This window comes from Grammomys surdaster, unplaced genomic scaffold (genome assembly GCF_004785775.1).
Source record: "Grammomys surdaster isolate TR1022 unplaced genomic scaffold, NIH_TR_1.0 130, whole genome shotgun sequence".
In the NCBI taxonomy this organism is placed as follows: domain Eukaryota; kingdom Metazoa; phylum Chordata; class Mammalia; order Rodentia; family Muridae; genus Grammomys; species Grammomys surdaster.
In genome coordinates, this window is record NW_021604588.1 from 25299575 (window position 1) to 25305444 (window position 5870).

Here is a 5870-nt window from a genome sequence, read left to right on the forward strand (position 1 = left end):
CTTAACTGGTGCAGGAAGACCCAACCCCTCATGTCTGTCCTGATGGCCTTCACTGGTGCAGGAAGACCCAACCCCTCATGTCTGTCCTGATGGCCTTAACTGGTGCAGGAAGACCCAACCCCTCATGTCTGTCCTGATGGCCTTAACTGAGGCAGGAGGACCCAACCCCTCCCAAAGAGTGGGAAGCACTCGGTGGTAGCAGCCCAGATAAAAGGGGCCTTTGGACATTGGACCTTCCCTTCTGTGGCCAAGTTGATGTAGTTGTTGCTGCTGCTTTTTCTTTGGCTGACATCAGAACTACTGTTTTCATGCTTCAGTTGTGGACTAAGGACTAGCAGCTCTCCAGGAAACATTCAGTTTTTTGGCTCCAGATTGGGGGGACGACTGAGGCCCCCCAACTTCACAGACTGAACAGCCACAGGGTGGTTGGCTTCCTCAGTAAGACAACTGTTGGACTTCTCTGACTGCCGAAGCTCTCAGCCTCAAGGAGCAAGTAACCACGGGGTTCTCAGCTTATCAGGTATGTTTCAGATGTTACTATCTTGACATAAGCTGACTTAATAGTCCACTCATCCCTCTGGTCCTGTTCTCCTAGGGGACACTGACTAGTATGTAGATGAAACACATGGGGAACTGAGAAGGCTTCTGTGTGGCTGCAAGAAAAGAGCAACTCGAGGCTGGAGAATTTGGAAGTGTGACCAAAGACTCTTAGACGTATAAAGACTCAAAGACACTTAGAGATTTTCTTTGGAAAAAAAAATCAGCATTGGTGAGCTCCATGGATTTAAGGATGAATTCAGGGGTGGGGGGGGGGCAAGTTTCCACTTTCTGGTTAAGTCTGCCTTCTCTGAGCCCTTCACCTCACCAAACTTGCTCAGCTTAATGGTAGCCTGTAGCTCTGAAACTATTTGATGAAACCCTTGATGTTGGAGTGTTGAGTTTGCAGAGACTCAGTGAAGCGTGCTCTGTCTGGCCACCAGCTCTGTCTAAAGGAAGATAGCTATGACCTTGCCAGAGGTAAGGATCTGAAGTGTTTGGCTTCCAAGACTTCTAGGAGAGTCAGCATCCCTATGGGTGGTATAGAAAGGCTGATAAGGGTGATCCAATCTGGTAGTTTCCCTGGTAAGAAAGTAAAGGCCGGGGCAAGCAAGCGCCCCCTGCAGGCCAGAGCTGGGAAGTGTCAGGTGGGCTCTACTCCTTAGGTATTTCCTGGCTGCCTTGCTGGCCTAAGTGATGGACAGCCTGACATTCTTCCCTCTGAGATTTTAACACTGCTATTAACTTGTCATTGGGTTTTCTTCCACCTTAATTACTCCTGTTCAGCAGATGTGGGGACCAAGGCACAGCTAACTTCAAAACTGTGTCGCTTATCCCTAAGTGGCTGTTTCATCTTATTCTGCAAGCAAAAGTCACATTGGTGTAGCATTTGCAAGGAGCCCAGCTTTCTTCCTCAGCATAGTGCAGGGAGCTGTTTTCTTTGCTCCTTCTGGGAGGGTATGAGGGATGTCACAGTTACAATCCCCAGAGTGTACGGGTGCTCACAGAGAGTAGCCCTATCATTGGCTGAATCTCTCTCAGGAAGTCATCGCCTTCCTTGTGATGGCATAGAAATGAGATGAAGTCAGCTAGCATCAGGCCTTGGATGTTGGCTTGGGAAAGTCTTCACCCTCACAGCTCAGTCCTGTCCTCTGTGGGAACCCAGTGGGTTGAATGCCAGCATTCCACGCGCAGGAGACTCAGGAAATCCGCTTTGTAGGATAACCCTGTGGTGTGTTCTCTCGTGCCAGCTGTTCTTTATCTCATTTAGGGTGAAGTGTGCAGGGCACAGGGCTTTCGTGGAGAGTCTCGGTGGTGGAGGAGAACATTTCAGACTCATGGGAAGGTGGCTGTGGGGTCTGCAGCTTCTGGCAGCTCGGCATTTATCTGGCTTTCCTGAGCATCATCCCTGAGTGGAAAGAAGATGAGACACCGCAAGCTTTATGATGGACGTAGGGCCTCTCTCTTCCCAGGTCTGTGGTCCGGTACTCCAATTATTACCCGGCCTTCTTCTCTGGCTGACTCTTCACAGCTCCTTGAGGACCAGGTCTGTGCATAAGCTTTGCCCATACACTGTTTTTAGAGCTGTGTGTCGTATCACATTGTAGACACTGTCAACATACATCAGTACATGTTCGTGTACTACAGGCCTTGACTTCTGCTACAAATTAACCTGTCATGTAGGCTTTCAGTAGCGGATAATATTAGTGTAATTACAGAGTCAGAGTCGGTATTTTGACCTTCATTGTTTCATTTCGTGCTTCCTGAGGATGGCTATAATTGATGTTCATAGATAAAGAAATGAGAAAGGTCAAAGTGCACTAACCAAGGTCCCACAGGTAAAAAATGACCAAATGTAAATCTGAATCCAGCTTGGCAAAACCAATGATCCAGCCACATAACCCTGTGCATCTAGGCCCCAAGCCCGGCTTCTGCTCCAGGCTTCCAGGCTACCTGCTGACTGAGTGAGGCCCGGCCACGTTTTCACTCCTGAGTGTGAGAACTTGATTCCTCATCTCGATCTTAGTGAGAGAGCAGAGGAGAGTGTGCAAGGAGCTTACAGATGCAGCTGAAAACTTCCACACCAGAGCTGGAGCTGACAGCCCGATAATCTATTTGGCTTGTGATATTAATTCTGACTCTTACGTCATTATAAAGAATTCATGCACTCAGGAGCAACCCTTTCAAAAGGGAATTCCTCATCTGAGCTGCAGAATGATAGAATTTCCTCATTTCTTCTGAGGGTGCTGTGGACCTGTTTTCCTTCTTGCTGCACAGAATAGAAACAGACCTGTTTTATTCCATTGGTGTCCTAGGATAGTGGTGTCGAGTCTCTGGGTGTCTCTAGTACTCTTTTAGGATATATGTGAGGTCAAAGCACTTACATATTTATGTATTTGTATTTATGTTTTGTATTTAAAATGGCATTTGCATGGTAGATGGTGCATAAGTTGGGAAAAGGCCAAAAATTGTTGGTAGCTTAGTGTGAATGGAGCAATGCACAAATGAAGGGCTCATGCTCTCGGCCACCTGACCATTGCTGGTTTGTTTTCATTGTTGTTTTAAGACTGACTGAGCTGGGGGTGGGGTGTAGCTTAGTTGATAGAGTGCTTATCCCACATGCACTAAGCCCTGGGTTCAACTTCTACTACTGCATAAAAACATAGCCATGTGGTGGCACACAGCTGTAATACCAGCACATGGGAGACAGAGGCAGGGAAATAAAAATTCAAGGTCATCCTCCATCACAAAGCTAGGCTCCATGGGATCCTAGCCCCCAAACAAAGAAACAAAGAAACAAACAATAAAAACCCAAACAAAAAGCTCAAACCCAAACCAAAGTTAATTTCCCTTAAAACTTCCTTTATGATTAAAAACTATTTTGTGGAACAATATAAGAATAATTTTGAGGATTCCTCTGCTGCTCATCAAAGCACCATGAGCAGCTACCGGCAGGTATGGGTATGTGATGGCTTCTCCTGTGGGTCTAGCTACACTCATTTCCCAGGAAGGATTACTAGTTAACTGTCACCCTTTGGAGGTGGGTAGTTAGCTAGTATGTTTAGTAAATGTACCTCATAGTCTAGTCAGTTTGAAGTAAACAACTAGCAATATTCTTGCCTGCCATAAAACTGTATTTTCTGTTGAAAATTGTATTCTGGGAAGCTTTTTTAGATATATTATTATTTATTTTATGTGTATGTGTATGTGTGCATATAAATCATATAAGTGTGGTAACTATAAAGGCCAGAAAAGGGCATTGAATCCCCTGTACCTGGAGTTACAGATGGCTGTGAACCACCAAGTGGGTTCTAGGGTTCTGAGAGGAGAGCCCAGGCCCTCTGTAAGAGGATGTGTCAGCACGTGTTCTAACCACTGAACCATCTCTCCAGCCCCAGAATTTTGCAAAATTTTTAGCTCCTACAGTGAGCCTGACAATTCCTAGTTCTTCAAAATATCTTTTGAGGAAAATATGGATCCATTGATGAATCTCAGATACCACAGTGACCTTTATGAACAAGTAAGTGCTTGTTGCCTTTTGGTACAGAGGCAAAGAATGTTCATAGTTCTAGGGACTCTTGAAATTCTTCTTCTATTGCTTGTTTGAGGTGGGATCTTGCTCTGTAACCCAAGCTGATCTGGAATAAAGGACCTTCCTGTCTCAGTGTCCTGAGTGCTAGGACTTTAGGCATGTGCTGCCATCCCTGGCTTCTCATTAGCTTTCGAAAAACAATTTTAAGTTGTTTATTTATTTTTATTCATGCATATGTATGTATGCCTCGATAAATTTATGTGCGCCATGTGGAGGCAGACCTCCAGGTGTTGGATTCCCTAAAACTGCAGTATAAGTCGTTGTGAGCCACCAAATGTGAATGCTGGGGCTCACACTTGGATCCTTGGGAAGCAATAAGTGCCCTTGGTCCCTGAGTCATTTCCCTAGCCCTGAAAAAAATTATTTTTATAAAAGTATTGTGGTGGTTTGGATATGTTTGGCCTATGGGAAGTGCTACTATTAGGAGATATGTCCTTCTTGGCAGAAGTGTGTCACTGTGTGGGTGGGCCTAGAGGGACCCTTGAGCTCAAGCCCTGTCCAGTGCAGTAGAGTCGGTCTTCTCCTGGTGGCCTTAGGTTCAGGATGTAGAACTCTCAGCTCCTCTAACACCAAGTCTGTCTACACACTACCACGTTTCCCACCATGATGATGCTGGACTGAACCTCTGAACCTGTCAGCCAGCCCCAATTAAACGTTGTCTTTTATAGGAGTTGCCTAATAAAAGTCACGGTGTCTCTTCACAGCACTAAAACCCAAATCAAGACAAGTATGCTGTCTTTTAAAAGCAGAACTGCGAATACAAAGCAGAGAACGCACTGGAGAGTGTTTAGGCTGTAAACTCTTCACAGCTTGTCACCAGTGGACTTCCTCAAGCATGACTCACTTCCTAATTGTACCCTAACCTCTGCAAACAGCGCCACCCATTGGGGACCAAGTGTTCAATCACATGAGCCTATGGGACCATTCTCAAGCCAGCCCTCCCAGTATACCTTTCTACGTATCTCTTCACACCTCTCTGACCACATCACTCCAAAAAGATTCTAGGGTACCCTAACTATCTTTCTTGTTTCGACATATTCAGTCAATATGAAATATATGTCACTGACTTTTGGCTGGCTATTCAACAGACCATTTCAACCCAGGAAACACCTGTGTTCTAACTATGGAAAGTCCCTTGATTGAATTCCCAAATGCTTTTATGTTTTCAGTTGCCTCTCTCTTCCATGTCTTTTATTTGAATGTTGGAGCTTTGTGGTTCATTTAATTTTCTCACCTTTTCTGGATATGGACTCAGTGTCTGTGTGCTCCCCGATTTGGCATGCTGAAACTGAATCTCCAATGTGATGGTTTCAGGAGCAAGGTTGAGACATGATCAGGTCAAGAAGGTGAAGCCCTCAGGAGTGGAGTTAGTGCCCTAATAAAAGTGACCTGGGTTCTAGGGAGACAGATCAGTAGGTAAAGTGTTTATTTTGTGAATGTAGAGACCTGAGTTCTGATCCCTGGAACTCATATAAATTCAGATGTGACCATGGAAATCTGTGATTGCAGTCCTCAAACTGGGAGATGAGAGGCAGAGGCAGGAGAATCCCCAGAAGTTTGCAGGCCAGGTAGCCTGGAGGAGTATGCAGAGGCAAACAAGAGAGCCTGTCTCACGCTGGAAGACAGAAAACAATGATCTACAAGGTTGTAATCTTATAGTAACCTCCTCCTCCCATACACTGTGGTACTGTAGCACACACACACAGACACACACACACAGACAGACACAGACACAAACACA

The 5870-nt window shown here is 45.5% G+C and overlaps 1 long non-coding RNA gene across 1 annotated transcript in view; it reads left to right on the forward strand.

Annotated features, from left to right (window-relative positions):
* Positions 1-1847: 1847 nt before the first annotated feature.
* LOC114613327 overlaps positions 1848-5870 on the forward strand; it is a 64533-nt gene continuing 60510 nt past the window's right edge. The window contains exon 1 of the long non-coding RNA XR_003710166.1: positions 1848-2083. This is a non-coding gene — a long non-coding RNA (uncharacterized LOC114613327). The remainder of the gene's footprint in view (positions 2084-5870) is intronic.